This window comes from Phoxinus phoxinus (assembly GCF_949152265.1).
Source record: "Phoxinus phoxinus genome assembly, chromosome: 9".
In the NCBI taxonomy this organism is placed as follows: domain Eukaryota; kingdom Metazoa; phylum Chordata; class Actinopteri; order Cypriniformes; family Leuciscidae; genus Phoxinus; species Phoxinus phoxinus.
Window position 1 is genome coordinate 32,801,838 of NC_136884.1, and position 17,745 is coordinate 32,819,582.

At 41.8% G+C, this 17,745-nt stretch overlaps 1 protein-coding gene across 1 annotated transcript in view; it reads right to left on the bottom strand.

The window, feature by feature from the left end:
• LOC307004726 (uncharacterized protein) overlaps positions 1-17,745 on the bottom strand; it is a 284,714-nt gene that overhangs the window by 62,125 nt on the left and 204,844 nt on the right. The gene's annotated exons all lie outside the window — the stretch shown is intronic.

The following is a 17,745-nucleotide window of genomic DNA, read 5'->3' on the forward strand; positions in this document are numbered from 1 at the left end:
GATGTGCGTCAGTGACCACATCAGTCACATCTCTGGAAGAAGTGCATCCATTGTCCTAATGAGGCACTCCTTCTCCATGATTACCAAATTTCTGTTCGTCTCCCGCTTGTCGACAGAGACAATATGTACAATGTCACGAGTGTCTTGCTCTATAGTCGTGTATGTGCAGTATTGTGCACAGTGGCCTGTAGAATAAGGATAAAGTAAGTAGGGGTGTTAATGTATGCACCATAACCAACTATGTAACAAGTATGCTCTATCCACCTCACTCACACACACACACACACACACTATATACCTGGAGAATCCATTCTGCCATCACCTAAGGAGTAAACAAAACAAAAAACAGTTATAATGGCAAAAAGTGTTGTTGACTTTCACACCAAGTCAGAGGCATGTCGCTGTAAAAACAACAACAACAGAATAAGACTCACCTAGGACAACAACTTCATCCTTTTCCTTCAAGCTGTTTAGAACATCGGCTTTTATCTTTTGCCAGAACTGTTCGACTGGTTCAATGCAGTATGCGTCTTGAATCTTGAAAAAGGTAGACTCATTCACCATCCCCATTTGCATGTACTGGAACAGCAAGGCAATCTTCCTGTAATTATTCCCGGAGAGCAGTATGTTGATGGCCAGCATGAAATCACCTCCCTGCATGCCGTATTTCAAAAGGGGCTGCGAAATCCACCGCCACAAAGTGTGTCCAAAGGGACATATCTAGAGATGGAGGGGGGTAAATTAAAGAATATCACAGATTGAGCACACAGCATAAATACAGACATGATGTCAAATCTTGGATATACTTACTATGACAAGCTGTTTAACCACCTGACAAATTCTCTGAAGCAGCATTCCATAAAAATAATCTCAGCCACATTTACCAACACCATTGTGCATATAATGAGAGATTACTGACAAAGTTACAAAAAAAAACTGTCTAATAAGAAATGGAGCTGGGGGATGTGCATTACAGATTATAGTGTAGCACCCGAAATTACAAAACTTAACCATTCCAAGATGACTCCAGTTGCCCTAGTTTTCAAGTTCACCTCAAATGGTGGTCCAGCAGAGCATGCTCTTCCTGTAACCTTATTGATTTTGCTGCACCTCTCTATAGGCAATTTGAGGTAGGTGGCCAGCGTCTTTAGATTTTCGTGATACACGATACTAGCATTCTTGCCACCTATGTCATCTTCAGAAACAACCTTGTTTAACTCTGGAATATCGCTCACATCATCTTCTGGGAAAGTAGGCATTGTAATATCAATCACTGCTTCATCCATGCTGATCTCGTGCAGCTGTTCAATGACATCTTGACCTCCAGGACTGCAGTTGGGTAAATAGATAGATCAAAAACAAACATGGACTAGTTAATAACTACCATTACTGTAAATACTGTTCTAGCTCTAATTTCATTACACAACCGTACCGTATCTGAAGAAAAGGGACATAATATTCATCAGAACTGTCCCCATCTTCACAGAAGCTATGTTTAGTCCACCGTTCATCCATGTCAATGCTGCGCAAAAGAACAGATAGTCAGACTTGAACATATTCATGAAATATTAATAAAATAGAAAAATAAGAAAATTCATGTGCAAAACTTGCGTGCTATTTCTCAAATCGTTCCTTGCTTCTTCATCTGGAGAGTCAAACTGCTCCTCCTCTACAATACTCATGGAGTGCATGCTACAACCATTGTAGAAGAGACATAAACGAGTAAAAAAGAAAATGTACAAGCAGTCAACAAGCCACCAGTACAGTCTACTAACCACTGTCTCACTATTAGGCAAACCTGGCTTCTAGTACATCCACTTCTTGTCTCTCCAGCGGTTGTACACCTTGGACTGGGATGTCATCCCTAAACAACAAAAGAAAATTAATTATGAACAACATTCTTATAAATTTGCTATGAATGTTACCTATCACTATCCTCACTAACGCTAGACACCAGCAGCTGTGGTAGTTGTGAGTGTGTGGGTAGTTGTGAGTGTGTGGCTTTACTAGGTGTCGATGTCACTTGCCGTTTCTGGTAGCTGAAATAAACAAAACAAAAAGAGATATATGGATGCTGCATATGAAGCACGCAGGTTCTTTGATATGGTTAATGATAATATTACTAATCTCTACTCCTTTCATACTTTCTACATGTTTAGTAGACTAAACATTTTAACTCAAACATTTGCGATTTGCAAGTCATCAATTGCAATGCTCAAATCGGAACGAGAATCCTAGCGAATAGCATGCTAAACATCTAAGATTAGCATGTTAGTGTTTACTAGTTACCAGATTGATAATTCTCTCCTCTACTAGTAGGTGTGTGACGAGATCCCGTGCCACGAGATCTAAAATGTTACGAGATTTCTCTTCGAGTGAAAAGCTGTCTTGCGATATCGCCATGATAAGCATATAATATGCCACCTTTACATTCACATTACATTACGGTGTACACCGCGGCACCGGCCGCCTCCACTGTTGTTTTGCTATTGTTAACTATTGTAAACGTCTCCTCTGCTCATCCAGCACGAGTTGCAGTCGCACACAGGCTGTGACAGTGCAGCAGGAATCAGTTCACTGATCGCGTTACGATGGCGGAGGATTTGTTGCGCAACAGAGAGTCGATCTGAAAAGTCTTAGGGCGGTTCACACAGAACGTTTTTTTCCATTCCAGTGCGGTACTTTTCCATTATTTTTCTATGTAAACGCGCTAGACGAATGTGTAACCTTGCCCTCGCGTCTTGCATCTTTTGCAGCGTCTCGCACATGACACAGCGTTCTAAAAACGCGCCGCTCAAGTTAAAATCAGTTCCCCCCATTCTACTGCCAGCGTATCACATTTTTACACAGCAAAAACACATTCTGTGTGAATGGCCCCTTATCTTGTAGAATGCGCGTTCAGCACCGCCACTACGGAGTGAAAGTGAAAGTAAAACACAATGCGCGCAAATTAGACTGCATACAATAGCCCGTCTCCCAATATCAAACCTATCTCTGGACGTTGTAGTTGTGGCTCTGGTCTCTGTTTTGGTCTCTGTTTGCACTTTGAATACAGAGAGAGTTGGCCTACTTTGATTATGGTTGCACTTGCACTTAATTATCGTTTGCACTAATAAGACTAAGAAAAATTGTTGTTTTATACTGTTTTTATTTCTATTTTCAATTTGTGGAAAGTAGTTTCATTTGGAGGTCACACACAGCCTCAATCAGAAGTTCTGGAAGCTCATAATGTACAGTAATGTCTGAAGAGACTCGTGTGAAATCATACTTGAGAGAAGCCAGTCAGTTGAGTTTGTGGTAAAACCTTTACAGTGCTTCTATATTGTTTTATTTCAATGTATTTGATAATTCATACTCATAAAGTAGAACTGAAATTACATTCATTACAAGATGATTTAGTTGAAACATTTCAAAATCCACCTGCAGACTATTTTTCCAGTCATGAATTTTGTCATTGAGGATTTCTATCAAATATTGTGCAAAACTCTCGTCTCGTTCTTGTGAACCCAATCTCGTGTCTCGTCTTGTCTCGTGAGATAAGGGTCTCGTTACGCCCCTATCTACTAGCATTACTTGATTCATGAAGATAAATGGAGGACCAGATAGTTTCCGTAACATAGCCAGGCAGACAACATTAGAAAAACTAGAGATAGTAGGCTCTGCAAGCAATATACTTACTAGTCCAACAGCATTACGGCCAAGTCAGCATCGGTCGGGCACCCCTCCTCCTCCTTAAGCTCACGCCAGCGAGCAAACACTGGCCCAATATTGATCCTTGTCCGGCCTCTTGCTTTATCACTCAACCTTTTCCTCTTCCGAGTCTCCTCCAACAAAACCTTTGTCTTCTTAGTTTTTTTTACCGCTTCGGCCATGACAAAAGCGTCCGAATTTGAGGAAGTGGTGGGGGAAGTGACGTATGCCGTAAAGCACTCGAATTTTGTAGTTCTTTTTGTGCACGGGTTCCGACCCGAAACCCGAAGTTACATAGTGCCAGTAAAAGCGATACAGACCACGTCAGGCTACGGCAGACGTATCATTTAACTTATTTTAAGTCGATGTACCATCACAAGGGTCTTGGAAATATATTATGAAGGTTACTTAGTGTTACTTTAAGGGGTTAAAATTCTGAAAATTAAATAAATATTTGGTAGTTATTTTCAGGACTGATGTTGGTTAAAATATTTAACTCGGTGAAAGTGGAAAAAATTTTAAATATATAATTGTTTTATGGCAGTGTTTAGAGTGGACATTTTTGTCCCTTAATGCACTCAACATCGTAAAATATATAATGAGGCATAAAGGTTTATAGCGTGACAGTTATAGCAATGAGACGTATCATCTCTCCTTGGCCTGTTATATTGAAAATGTATGTTTTACAATTTGCAGTATGACGTTATCCATTGCTAAATTATGGCTCATCATAGACTAGCTAATGCCACTATCAGTGGAAGACCGCTAACGTTAACGAGCTTGGAAACCACAACAAACTTATTCTGCCTAAATAAAGTAATGATTACTGTATTTATAACTAGCATATCTCTAGTTACAGTCCCTGCATTGTAAAATATAAGTTAGACTTGCGAGGAGTGAGCATTTAGACATAGAAAAAAGTATCAAACGTTGCTTGTGCATAAAAGTTAGCTTTTCTTTTACACGTGTGTGAAATCCAATGACGCCAAGTGTGCGTTGCAGACTGTCGTTCAGCCGCAGCATTAACGAGTCACATAATGGTTTTAGATAGCTAAATAGTAGGTTTTAGAAGGCAGGCAGCAACTGATGATTGAAAATGGTTTGATGTAGCTTGATGGAAAGAATTTAAAAAGTACAGGTAAAGGGATAAGCAAGCTGACATTGTAGTATATACCGGAATATAAGACAAGTTTTTTTTTGTCCTAAAAATAGGTTATATTTATGAACCAAGTCTTTTAAAACTGGTAACTTTGATTTGTTTGTTGTTGATTTTTTGTTTTTGTTCAAAGGACTTTACGTTTCATATCTTAAGTTTGTATTTTTATACATTTTATTTATCAGAACTTTAATATATTTTGATGTTCCTCTGTTCTGTTGTGACAATAAAAGAAACAAGTTTCTTTTTAAAATGCATTATCATATTATTTTAGTTAACCCTCTGGGGTCTGAGGGTTTTTTGGGACCCTTGAGATGTTTTGACATGCCCTGACATTTGTGCTTATTTCAGCAACTTACAACATACCTTTGGCCAACTCATAATTATGCTGTATTCAGCACAAACTCTGCTACAATAATATGTGAGCAAAATGGAAGTTACATGTTTGCATTTTATAGAAAAAAAAATATTATGCGTGGTTAGTAAGTTTTGGGGAAAAAATTGTCACTGCAATGAGCCCATATAACTCATACTGAATAGTTTGGCACAAGACTTTTGAGTTACCATTCTTGTAGGCTAGAATGTTTACTACAAAATGATGTGAAAATCATTCTGATCACTCTTTCACAAAACAACAATATAGCGATTTAAACTTTGTAAGTCCGTTTTTGTGCCAGCTCTGCTGTATGCGTAGGGGGGTTGATGCCCATGAATATGAATGAGGGGAGACAATAGACACTCCCCCATCAATGGCTAATGCCCCATCACGGTGCTGTGAGGCAGAGAAGAGAATCTGAGAAAGAGATTCAAAGGTTTTGTTTTTCAATCTGTTTTATTGTAATTCCTCTATGTGGAGGAACTAAATGTTGTGCCTCACAAGACCACAGTGCTACCGTACATATATAAACATATAGTACCAGTCAAACGTTTGGACACATTACTATTTTTAATATTTTTGGAAGAAGGCTGCATTTATTTGATCAAAAATACAGAAACTACAGTAATGTGAAATATTATTTCCATTTAAAATAATGATTTTCTGTTTTAATATACTTTAAAATATAATTTATTTTTTTGATCAAAGCTGAATTTTCAGCATCCTTACTCCAGTCTTCAGTGTCACATGTTCCTTCAGAAATCATTCTAATATCATGATTTTAAAATCAGGTATTATCAATGTTGGAAACCATTGTGCTGCTTAATATTTTTTTATAACCTTTTTAAGGATTCACTGATTAAAAAGAAAAGCATTTATTCAAAATATAAATCTTTCCTAACAATATAACTTAACACATCCTTTCAAAAAAAGAAAGAAAGGTAGTGTATACTGTTACAAACAGACTCATGGGCGAATGTGAGTCAAAAGAGCTCAGTTGCGGTCCAGTTTCCCGTGCAGGCAGGAATCGCGCAGTCTGTGCAACCATGTCAACATCAGTCTCGGTTTTCCATGACAGGGTGGACTTGGACCTGTTGCTTGTTTGCCGTGGCTCTCTTCGGAACAGGTGCTTGGACATGTTCATTGTCACATCTGTTGATAACACAATCAAATAAACTGTATTATTATCATTATCAATCACTAATGGCCATGGATTTAAAAAAAGACAACAGTTTTTGTAATTTCACACAAGAATAGGTAGGCCCTGTATATTATGACGATGTAAACACAATTACATTTCATCAGTAAAATATTACATCTGTGCACTTACTATGATTCTCGATTGAGAACTGAACGACACCTGCGTGTCCCTCTGCGGTGCTGGAGAAGGAGAGCGTGATGCAGACACATTCCTAAAAAAATAAAAACAACTGTTAGCATACATTATCCAAAGATGGGCGATTAATGGGTATGGACGCACAATGCATGTAGTCTATATATCTGTTGATGGGCCATAGGACGGATAAATATCAATTTATGGGCCATAGACCGCGTCACTGCGAGCTGTTGATGGCCATATAGACCGCACGCATTTAGAGCATTTCAAACATTTACACCTGTATTCACAATCATCTGTGGTAATATTTTAGCAAGATAAGTGTCATAGGCTAACCAAAACCAAACATTTATATATATTTACCGGAGGCTGAAATATATTTGCACGAAATCATATTTACACCTAAGCAGATATTCGCAAATAAGCTACAGTACGCAAAAGTCAGTATTTTAGCATGATAATCAGTGTCATAAGCTAATAAAAATGGAGTGAAATAGAATACAAATGTTTAGAGAGTAATATCACATTGAAACAGTTTACACGACAAATCTGTCACAGGTCGGGGTGGACTTCCCTCCCCTTCAGCATTGTACCACCTCGAGGAGTTACCCAGAGACACCAAGGCACAGAGAAGGTAATGATCAAAAACGTTTATTTTTATTTACTTAAAACAAGTCCAATCTCCTTTTCTATCCAACAGGTGGCGTGGGTAGTTCACTCTTCAGTTCCTCTCGACCAGAAGTATGTGATGGGGCAATCACTGTTGAAGCTTCGCACAGTGGTTCCTCCTTGGCTGGAGGTAAGTAATGGGGAGTAAGTAGTGGCTCAGGCACTGGCGGGGGTTTGCACAGCAACTTCTCTTCGGCTGAAGGTAAGTAATGGCCCAAGCACTGGCGGAGGTTTGCACCGCAACTCCTCTTCGGCTGGAGGTAAGTAATGGACGATAAGAAATGGCTCAGTCACGGGCGGGGGTCTGCACAGCAGCCCCTCTTCGGCTGGAGGTAAGTAATGGGAGGTAAGTAGTGGCTCAGGCACTGGCGGGGGTTTGCACAGCAACTCCTCTTCGGCTGGAGGTAAGTAATGGAAGGTAAGTGATGGCTCAGGCACGGGCGGGGGTCTGCACAGCAGCTCCTCTTTGGCTGGAGGTAAGTAATGAAAGCTAAGTAATGACTCCGGCACTGGCAGGGGTTTGCACGGCAACTCTTCGGCTGGAGGTGAGTAATGGAAGGTAAGTGATGGCTCGGGCACGGGCGGGGGTCTGCACAGCAGCTCCTCTTCGCCTCAGAACAGTAACGGCCACTGACGCCAGCAGGGCAATCCTCCAGGCCACAGTAACCGTGTTCGATGGCAGGAGGGGATAGGTTCTCTGTGCACAGAATGATCATAGTGAATCGAAAACTTAACATTCAGCCACTGTATCTTCTTACCACCGGACAGCGAGGGCGGGAGCTCGAGGGCAGCGAGCAGACTCCCTGTGTTCACACAACCCCAAAGCGTGTATCAGCTTCAGTCATCAACAATTGGACTCTCTCTCCATAGGACGGCAGCAACAGCATTTAATAGCAACGGGCAGTTTTCTCTATGTTCACAAAGCAAACGTGAAGAATAACAGAATGAACATCCAGCATCTGAATCTTCTTAACACAGAGCAGTGTTAACAGCATTCGATGGCAGAGAACAATTCCTCCCAGAGCAACGAAGGCAGTGTTCAAGGGCAGAGGACAGTCTCTCTGTGTTCACAGTACCCCAGGAGTGTGTACAGGTTTCGGTCGTCAACAGCTGGGCCTTCACTCCACAGGGCAGCAGCACCAGCATTTAATAGCAACAGGCAGTTTTCTATGTTCACAGAGCAGACGTGATGAATAACAGACTAAACATCCAACAGCTGAATCTTCTTACCACAGTACAGCGTTAACAGCATTCGATGGCAGAGAACAATTCCTCCCAGAGCAACGAGGGCAGTATTCAAGGGCAGAGGACAGTCTCTCTGTGTTCACAGTACCCCAGGAGTGTGTACAGGTTTCGGTCGTCAACAGCTGGGCCTTCACTCCACAGGGCAGCAGCACCAGCATTTAATAGCAACAGGCAGTTTTCTATGTTCACAGAACAGACGTGATGAATAACAGACTAAACATCCAACAGCTGCACCTTCTTACCACAGTACAGCGATGTCAGCGTTCAACGGCAGCGAGCAGTTTCTCATAAATCCTCTTCCACTTGGACAGGACGAAGTGGCATTCCTACACAGCGTATACTCAACACACAACAGTTAGCACATTCCAGTTCGGCCTTCAGAGCCTACGAAGAGACGACTGAGAACAGGCAGACGTAAAACTTCAGTTTCCACACTAGTGCAGAATTCAGTCACTTCAAATGATCACACGTGTTCACTTTCACAATAGGCACTGCAACTCACATCAACTCACAGTGAATAAGGTCTCTTATCGTAGCCCCCAGTCGACTCACTCCGCTCCACTGGCAAACTGTGCATCCAAACGGTATATATGGTTGGCGTTAGAGTCTCCACTGGCATTAAACAGTTCAGAACAGGACTCACCGGACGCCGGAGGGGTTTTACCACATCATAGCATTTTCTTCCTAGTAGGGAGTTCTTTCCCGATCTGTCCTCTGTTCGTCCGATACAACCAGTCGATCAACCGCAACGGATTGCCTCCAACCTGAGTTTGTCCAAAAGTTCTCTTGCCCCAACCTCCAGCACAAAGCACAGACTTCGCTGTCACGTTTCACAAAAAGAGCACACACCATCTGCCCATCAACCGGATCCTTTTATAATCCCCCTCATGGCTCAATCTCTGCTCCTCGCCCAGCTGTCACTCATTTCCCAAATCAGCAAGCTCCGTCAGATTGTTTACACCGGAAGAAACCAGAACTGTTCTGGTGTTACATCGAACTCGCTCCCTCTAGGAACAAACATAGAGCGGGGCAGTTCCACTCGATCGTCACCCCGTGACATATACATGAATGTTTAGGGATATTGTAAGGCAATCTTTCCTGTAAGATGTCAAAAGCTAACCAAAACTAAGCAAAATATTGTCACAGTGTCTGGTGGTTCCCTGGGTTTAACACTAGAGGTCTCAGTTTTCACGGTGTCTAGGCATTTTCACTACATTTCCCATAATCCTGTCTGTCACTGATTGTTCATTTCCTTCAGCTGTTTCTCGTCACCTTGTTTGCACTTGTGTATATATACCCTGTCTGTTTCAGTGTTTGTCACGGAGCCCTTGTATATTGTCCCCACACTTCTGTTCCTGTTGTTTGTGTTCATCTTGTGTTATTTGGATTGCCTTTTGTTTTCGACCCTTGCCTGGACTGTTGTGAGTACGGATTACCCTTAAATAAATACTGCATTTGGATCTACCTGTTCCTGTGTGTGTGTACGTATGTGTTCCAACTAGTGATGGCAAAATGAGGCTTCCTGAACCACTGAGACCTCGCAGCCCATTGCTTCACCCAAAGGTACATTACTCGAAGCTTCATTCATTATTGCTCACTAGTGACACCTAGCTACTGTGCAATGATATAGCAGACAAATTAAGTAATTCTGAACCAATGACCTGAGCAGACTTATGATGTCCGTATCCCGATCCCCCATTTCATTTATTTATGTATTTTCTTCTCACTGTAATATCTGTAACCTTTCATTTGCAATAATAAAAGTATATGAGCAGACATTTGTCCATTGCCTGGGTATAAAATACAATATGTATCTTTCTTTGACTGAATTTACTTGTGTTACAGTTTTAGTGCAGTGTTGTGCTTATGGGACTGTGGATATAGAGGAGTTTGGGGTGCATGGGTGAAGGTAGGATTACCATTGATTTTAATTGAGAAACAGATTTTTTTCAAGTGTGTTTAGACAATTCCTCTTCTTGGACAAAATCTCTCCAGCCTTGGAAAATATCCTTTCACAAGGAACAGAGGATTCAGGGGAACATAAAAATGCCAGTGCCAGCGGGAATAAATGAGGATACGGATGCTTCTGTTGAGCCCAGACAGGGGAGGATTGACCCTTTCTTGCTGGCTCCATTACCAGGAAAAGTAACAACAAGCAAACACATCAAAAAGGGCAATCCAAATAAAAAAGCAGTCCAGTCCAGATCCAAAAATTCAATCCAAATAATCTTATCTAATTAATATATTAATAATATAGCTACTCCCTATAATATAGCTACTATAATTAATAATAACAATTTACTATAACTATTCTAACCTGATATAATTCAATAATATACAGCCCTAGCACATATATGACACAATAATGACAATGAGAGCTAACGCTCTTACTCTGACACTACACATGCTTCTACTCCTGCCAACACCCACAAGGTGGTGCGAGTTTCGAACCCCCTTTATCTGGAAGCGACACTCAGAACGAACCGATGACGTATCCACACAAACCGAGGCCTCGTTTGTCATGAGTCACGTGATTTTCACGTTAACAACACAAGCCTCGAATCGCGGCTTCATCTGGCACGCCCATTTTTTCTCGACACAAGCTCCGATGCCTCGGTTCAAATGTCACATCACTAGTTCCAACTTCTCTTCCCCAGCCATCGAGCGGGAGAGGAGGGATTGTTTTGAGGGAACCCGCCTAGTTATTTTTCGTGAGACCCGGGGAGGTCACAGAGGAGGAGGACAAGAACAAGTCCAACACCACCCTCCGCCTTGGCCCCCCTTCGTCCCTGGACTGGTGAGGGATGGATCAGAGCCACCATCTCGCCATCGCGGGCGGAGAAGGGGGAAACATTCGTCCGCCCATCCAGAGACAGTTCACGTCCCGTCTGCCCAGCCAGAGTTTGTTCACGTCCCGTCTGCCCAGTCAGAGACTGTTCACGTCACGTCTGCCCAGTCAGAGACTGTTCACGTCCCATCTGCCCAGTCGGAGACAGATCGGGAGATGCCCATTCTGTTGTGGTTTCAATCTTTTTGTGAAATCACTTCTCAGAGATCTTTGATGCCAGAAATATTGTAGACTTTATTTAACAAATCAAAGCCGAGCAACCTCCCGCAGGGAGGTCCTGCAGGAGATGACTCCCGAACATCGGTTAACTTTTCACATATATACATACATCGCCTCCAAAAATGGTCATACATCCTATAGATAAGGTCTTGCACCATGTGACACACTTAAATAGAATCCTCTTCTGCATCAGCATTCTGACCTTTCTTTAAGCCCCCAAAAGTAAAACCAAAGACACAGACACACACAGAGGAAATAATGGTGTATAAATATATAGCTGAATTACTTATTTTCTAAATAATAAAATCTTCAACAGGGGTCACTGATCGGCTATTTAGAGCGTTTAGCTCGGATCCTGGAAACGCCCCTTAGACCTTCAGTCTCTGCTGTTCCAGAGCCGGAGCCAGTGTCTGCTGTTCCAGAGCCGGAGCCAGTGTCTGCTGTTCCAGAGCCGGAGCCAGTGTCTGCTGTTCCAGAGCCGGAGCCATTGTCTGCTGTTCCAGAGACGGAGCCAGGGTCTGCTGTTCCAGAGCCGGGTCTTGTGGTTCCGATTCCGGTGGTCCGGAGACGGAAGAGGAGAAGGACCTCTTCAACGGACCGTCCGGTGGTTCCTAACCCAGAGACTATCCCAGAGGTAACTGCCATCCCTGACGCGCCGGTTAGGCATGCTGCTCTGCCGGCCCCGCCCGAGCTGCTCGCCCTGCCGGCCCCGCCCGAGCTGCTCGCCCTGCCGGCCCCGATCCAGCATCAAGTCACGCCCGCCGAGCCTGAGCTTCACGTCACACCCGCCGAGCCTGAGCTTCACGTCACACCCGCCGAGCCTGTTCCTGAGCCGGTGGCGTCTGTTGCAGTTCCTGAGCCGGTGGCGTCTGTTGCAGTTCCTGAGCCGGTGGCGTCTGTTGCAGTTCCTGAGCCGGTGGCGTCTGTTGCAGTTCCTGAGCCGGTGGCGTCTGTTGCAGTTCCTGAGCCGGTGGCGTCTGTTGCAGTTCCTGAGCCGGTGGCGTCTGTTGCAGTTCCTGAGCCGGTGGCGTCTGTTGCAGTTCCTGAGCCGGTGGCGTCTGTTGCAGTTCCTGAGCCGGTGGCGTCTGTTGCAGTTCCTGAGCCGGTGGCGTCTGTTGCAGTTCCTGAGCCGGTGGCGTCTGTTGCAGTTCCTGAGCCGGTGGCGTCTGTTGCAGTTCCTGAGCCGGTGGCGTCTGTTGCAGTTCCTGAGCCGGTGGCGTCTGTTGCAGTTCCTGAGCCGGTGGCGTCTGTTGCAGTTCTTGAGCCGGTGGTGTCTGTTCCAGTTCCTGAGCCGGTGGTGTCTGTTGCTGTTGTAGTTCCTGAGCCGGTGGTGTCTGTTGCAGTTCCTGAGCCGGTGGTGTCTGTTGCAGTTCTTGAGCCGGTGGTGTCTTTTCCAGTTCCTGAGCCGGTGGTGTCTGTTCCAGTTCCTGAGCCGGTGGTGTCTTTTCCAGTTCCTGAGCCGGTGGTGTCTGTTCCAGTTCCTGAGCCGGTGGTGTCTGTGACTGTTCCTGAGCCAGGGTCTGTCTCTGTTCCGCCTTGGTCTTCACCGCCATGGCCGCCCGAGTGGTCGGCTTCACCCTGGTCGTCTCCGCCGTGGCCTAAACTTAACTGGATCGAATGATGTAAAACACTTAAATGTAAGATCAAAACCAACAGAGTATTTTGAATCTCTTTTGCACTGATAAGAAAAAAAGCGAGCAGATCACGCTGGCGTGATTGCCGACCCCAGAGGGTTAATATGTCAAATTAAATAAAGGTTTGAAAAAAGAAAACATTCCTTTTGGAATGCTTACCCAGTTAGTCACTTTTTTACCACTGTTTTTCCCCCAACATAGATGGCACAGGTCCTTAAGGTTAGCTAGTTGAGCATCATGCCAAGGCAGAATAAACCATGTTATCATAAAACAAGTTCTTAAAACATACGTTTTTACAAGCAAATAAATAATCACATTTTTACCACCACTGTTAAAAGGTTAAGGTACCAAAGAATTAATGAATATTTGACATTTGAAACAAGCAATAGGATCTAAATTGTACCAGTGTTCTGCAGGAGACAAGCAGCATCATTCATTCTCAGGGCAGCCACACTTTTTCCAGATGTGGAAAAGTCAAGCAGCTCATCCTTTAGGAAACATGACATGTTTGTAATGTAAACAACGTGTTATTACAATAAGTTACGACAATGGGTTACTCTATAATAAAAAGTTATGTTGTAATAAAGGTTGCATTGTTGTGGACAGCAGGCTGTATGGCATTCCTCCAAATGACCCCTTCAACTAAAGGCGGGCGTACGTACACGGTGCGAATTCTGATGGTCTGAAGATCGTATGTCCACACATGCGTCACAAGTGAAGTTTATCTGAAAATCATACGAACGCAGTGATATACGACACAATTTTATGACTTGCCAAATTCCAAAGAAACCGTGTGAAGCTCTGCGGCAAAAAAAAATGGATTCAGATGAAGAGATTGCTTTCTTTGTGGCAGCAATAGCTTGCAAAGGAATAAAAAAGAAAGGCATGGCAAAGAGTTTGGTTGAGGGGCAGAAAACAGCATGTACTTACTGTTCTTCAAAATCAACTTAAGGTGAGTGTATTTCTGTGTGTGTGTAACAGGTTAAAGAGTGACAAATATTTTTGCAACCTTTCGTTTTCTATTTTGTGGATATGTGAGTTTATTTCACCAAAATGTTGTATTGTTCCGTTATTTCATGGTAGCTACTAGGTATTGGGAGAGTTATTTGTTGTGTAAGTGCGCCATCTATTGGATAGAGGCTAGAGCGGTGGTCATATACCGAATTTTCGCATTCGTTTCTGCATTCCACTTGACTGAGAGAGGTATGTGTTCGCATCAGTGCAATGTAAACATGAAATATTCCTGTTGTAACTTTAGTTTTAGTGCACATGGTAATTTGTACGTGTATTTTATGATGAGTGCACATACACTTGAGATGTGTCGAGAACTTTGCTGGTTTGAGAGCTAAAGAAATTGCTAACATAGCTAACCTCGTGGTTTGTTGTGCTGTATGCTACCCAGCCAACACACCCATGTGGGGCCCATATGGGTTACAAATGGGCGACAGGGGTACAGAGTGGGCATGGGCTCAAAATGGGCTTCTTATCTGGGGCCCACTTGGGTCAACTGAGTAAGTCCAACATGGGCAAACCCAGTTGGGCTCCCTTTGTGGGGCCTAGGTGGTTCACTAATGGGAAATGAGTGCATGGGTTGAAAATGGGCTACACTTGGGGATCAGTTTACAGAGGAAGTGCAAACAGTCAAACCCAAAGTTTTTTTTTTTTACAGATAGTACACACATATGCACCTTTGAAATGACTTTTATCTATAAAAATGCCAACAAAATTGCCATTTTAACCAATTTTCTGCCAATTAAAAGGACCAATACCCTGCAGATACTGTCACAGTGGTGCAGTCAAAAGTATGCACACTTTTACTCAGAATATAATTTAAACAGTTACAAAAAGACCTACAGGTACAGACACGGTGACAGATAAAAAAAAAAAAAAAAAAAAACTTTTGCAGGATGGATCTCGCGAGATTTCATTCGGCGCCATCCCATGGATCTCGCGAGATTTCATTCAGCACCATCCCATCCCCCTCGCCCTTTTCGCGCCCGCGACACCATTCACTCTCTAGTCTCTCACTCACTCTCTGCTGTAACGATAATTTTCGGGAGGAGATTTGGAAGATTCTCGCTGTCTTCGTATTCAAGGCTAAGTCAAGGTAAGAAAGTTACATTTCACAATATAAATGTTAATTCAAATACATTGTTTTCAAAACACGATGTTAACCAAAAGCTTGTCACTTTAGAATTTCGAATTCCAGATCGCGCAATATGTTCCCTTATTTCTGGCGCCAAGATCTGTAACGTTAATTAACATTCTTATTTTTTATGTTATTGTTAATACACCAACTGTGTTATGACAAATTGATTGGAGTTGAGACTCCAACTTTACAATTTTACCACTGTTTTACGATAACGTTAAATCCCACAATGACAGCAATTTTTTAATTTGTATAAGATCGATGTGCACATCAAACAGCCAAAGGGAAAGCATTTCCTTATTAATTTTTCAAATGCAATTACAAGACAAGCCTGTTTAATCGTGTCTGCTCCCGTTTATTTTGTGATCACAGAACAACGCCATAACTTAACGTTACAGCGACCATTTCAGCAGCCGTTAGCTGTTATTTTAAAAGTGTGCACATTCAATGAAAAAATCCCCTTCTCAAATGTTATTTTTTTTATAAATCTTTAATAAATGTCTATTTCGTCACAGAACAACTAGTATCCGCTTAATTATGAGATTCGAGAAGCTTTAACACCATCTGAGCGGCCTGTGCTTTTTTTTCCCTTTTTTTATTTAACGTTAGTGCTAATTCAAATAACAAATGGCACAAAATAGGCTAATAGAATGTAGTTAACGTTACACTTTAGAATACTGTTCCAATTCCTTCGTAATTTATGCATTATGAACTCATATAGTAGTTATCTGTATGAAAAACAGCAGTTATTGATTAGTTATAGAACTACCACATTCAACTGAGGGCTATTACTATTTCATTAATCAGAGTTCCTTGTTAGTTAATATTAGTTAGTAGATAGTGTTTTACTCATTTGTTCCTGTGTAGTTATTCATTGATGATGGAAGAGTATTCTAAAGTTTTACTCAAAATATTAACTATTATAACATTTTACGGTAAGGGTACATGAATTATCATGAATTCATGTATAAATTCATGCATGAATTATGCATTCATTAATGCATTAATATCTCATGAATCATCAGGAACTAGCCTAACACAAGTTCAACGTTTTCATTTACAACTTCCTGGATGAACAACACCTTAATTAAAACATTAACTAAGATAAGTACATCATCATGAAATATGATTTATTACGCATGATCATGATTCTTTCTTTTTTTACAGTTATGCCACCATATTGTTCATCAGTGTTTCAAAGGACCTAGTCAGCATTTTAGTTGAGGGGCCACACACATGATGAAGTCATTGATAGATAATGCTTAGTTAATGATGACTACTGTATTTGAAAAATAGACCCCAAAATATACCAATCAATATACCAATCACAGCTCATCATAGCACACCAATTTTGTTGCCATTCAAATACAGTAGTCATCATTAACTAAGCATTATCTATCAATGACTTCATCATGTGTGTGGCCCCTCAACTAAAATGCTGACTAGGTCCTTTGAAACACTGATGAACAATATGGTGGCATAACTGTAAAAAAAGAAAGAATCATGATCATGCGTAATAAATCATATTTCATGATGATGTACTCATCTTAGTACTTTGCCTCAATTAGAATTTTTAACTGTTTGAAAGTGATAGTTTTTTTTATCTTACAGAAAGTAATGGAGCAATCTCAGAGAACAAAGAGAAGGAAAATGGCTGCAAAAGTTGCAGAACATTTTCATCTTGTTTCACAACAGAATGAATTTGAACAACTGCATTTTAATTTGGAATCAGCCTCTAATGAACCATTGGAGGATTCTGTTTATCATGATTGTGTCGAGGATGTAACAGAGAATGTAGAAAATGAATATCCCACAGACATTTTTTATGATGCTTTGGACAATGACATATTTTATGATGGTTTTGAAATCGGGATGGCTGACAATACCAGTGACTTTGACCTGGACTCTGAATGTTCTGATTCAGAAGATGCGGCTTCAGACACACTTGATGACACAAATGGTCTTGCAGAGTGGGCTGCAGAATACAATATCTCTCAAAGTGCGTTGTCTGCTCTTCTGAAAATTCTCAGACATAAAGGGCTTAATGTGCCTTTGGATGCTAGAACCCTAATGTCCACAGACCGCAAGTGTGATGCAAAAAATGTAGCAGGAGGGACATACTATCATTTTGGAATTAAGAATTCAGTTCTGGCAGAATTGGCATCTTTAAATTTTGATCTGAGAGATCTGACAGACACTCTCACGCTTAGAGTTAATATTGATGGTCTACCTTTATTCCGCAGCAACAATGTAAGTTTGTGGCCTATTTTGGGTAGGATTAAGGAGATCCCAAATTCAAATGTTTTTGTGATTGGGTTATACTCAGGTGTGACAAAACCATCAAATGTGCAAGAGTATTTAAATGAATTTATTCAAGATGTTAAAGTTGTTGTACAGGAGGGTATTCAGTATAATGATGTGCA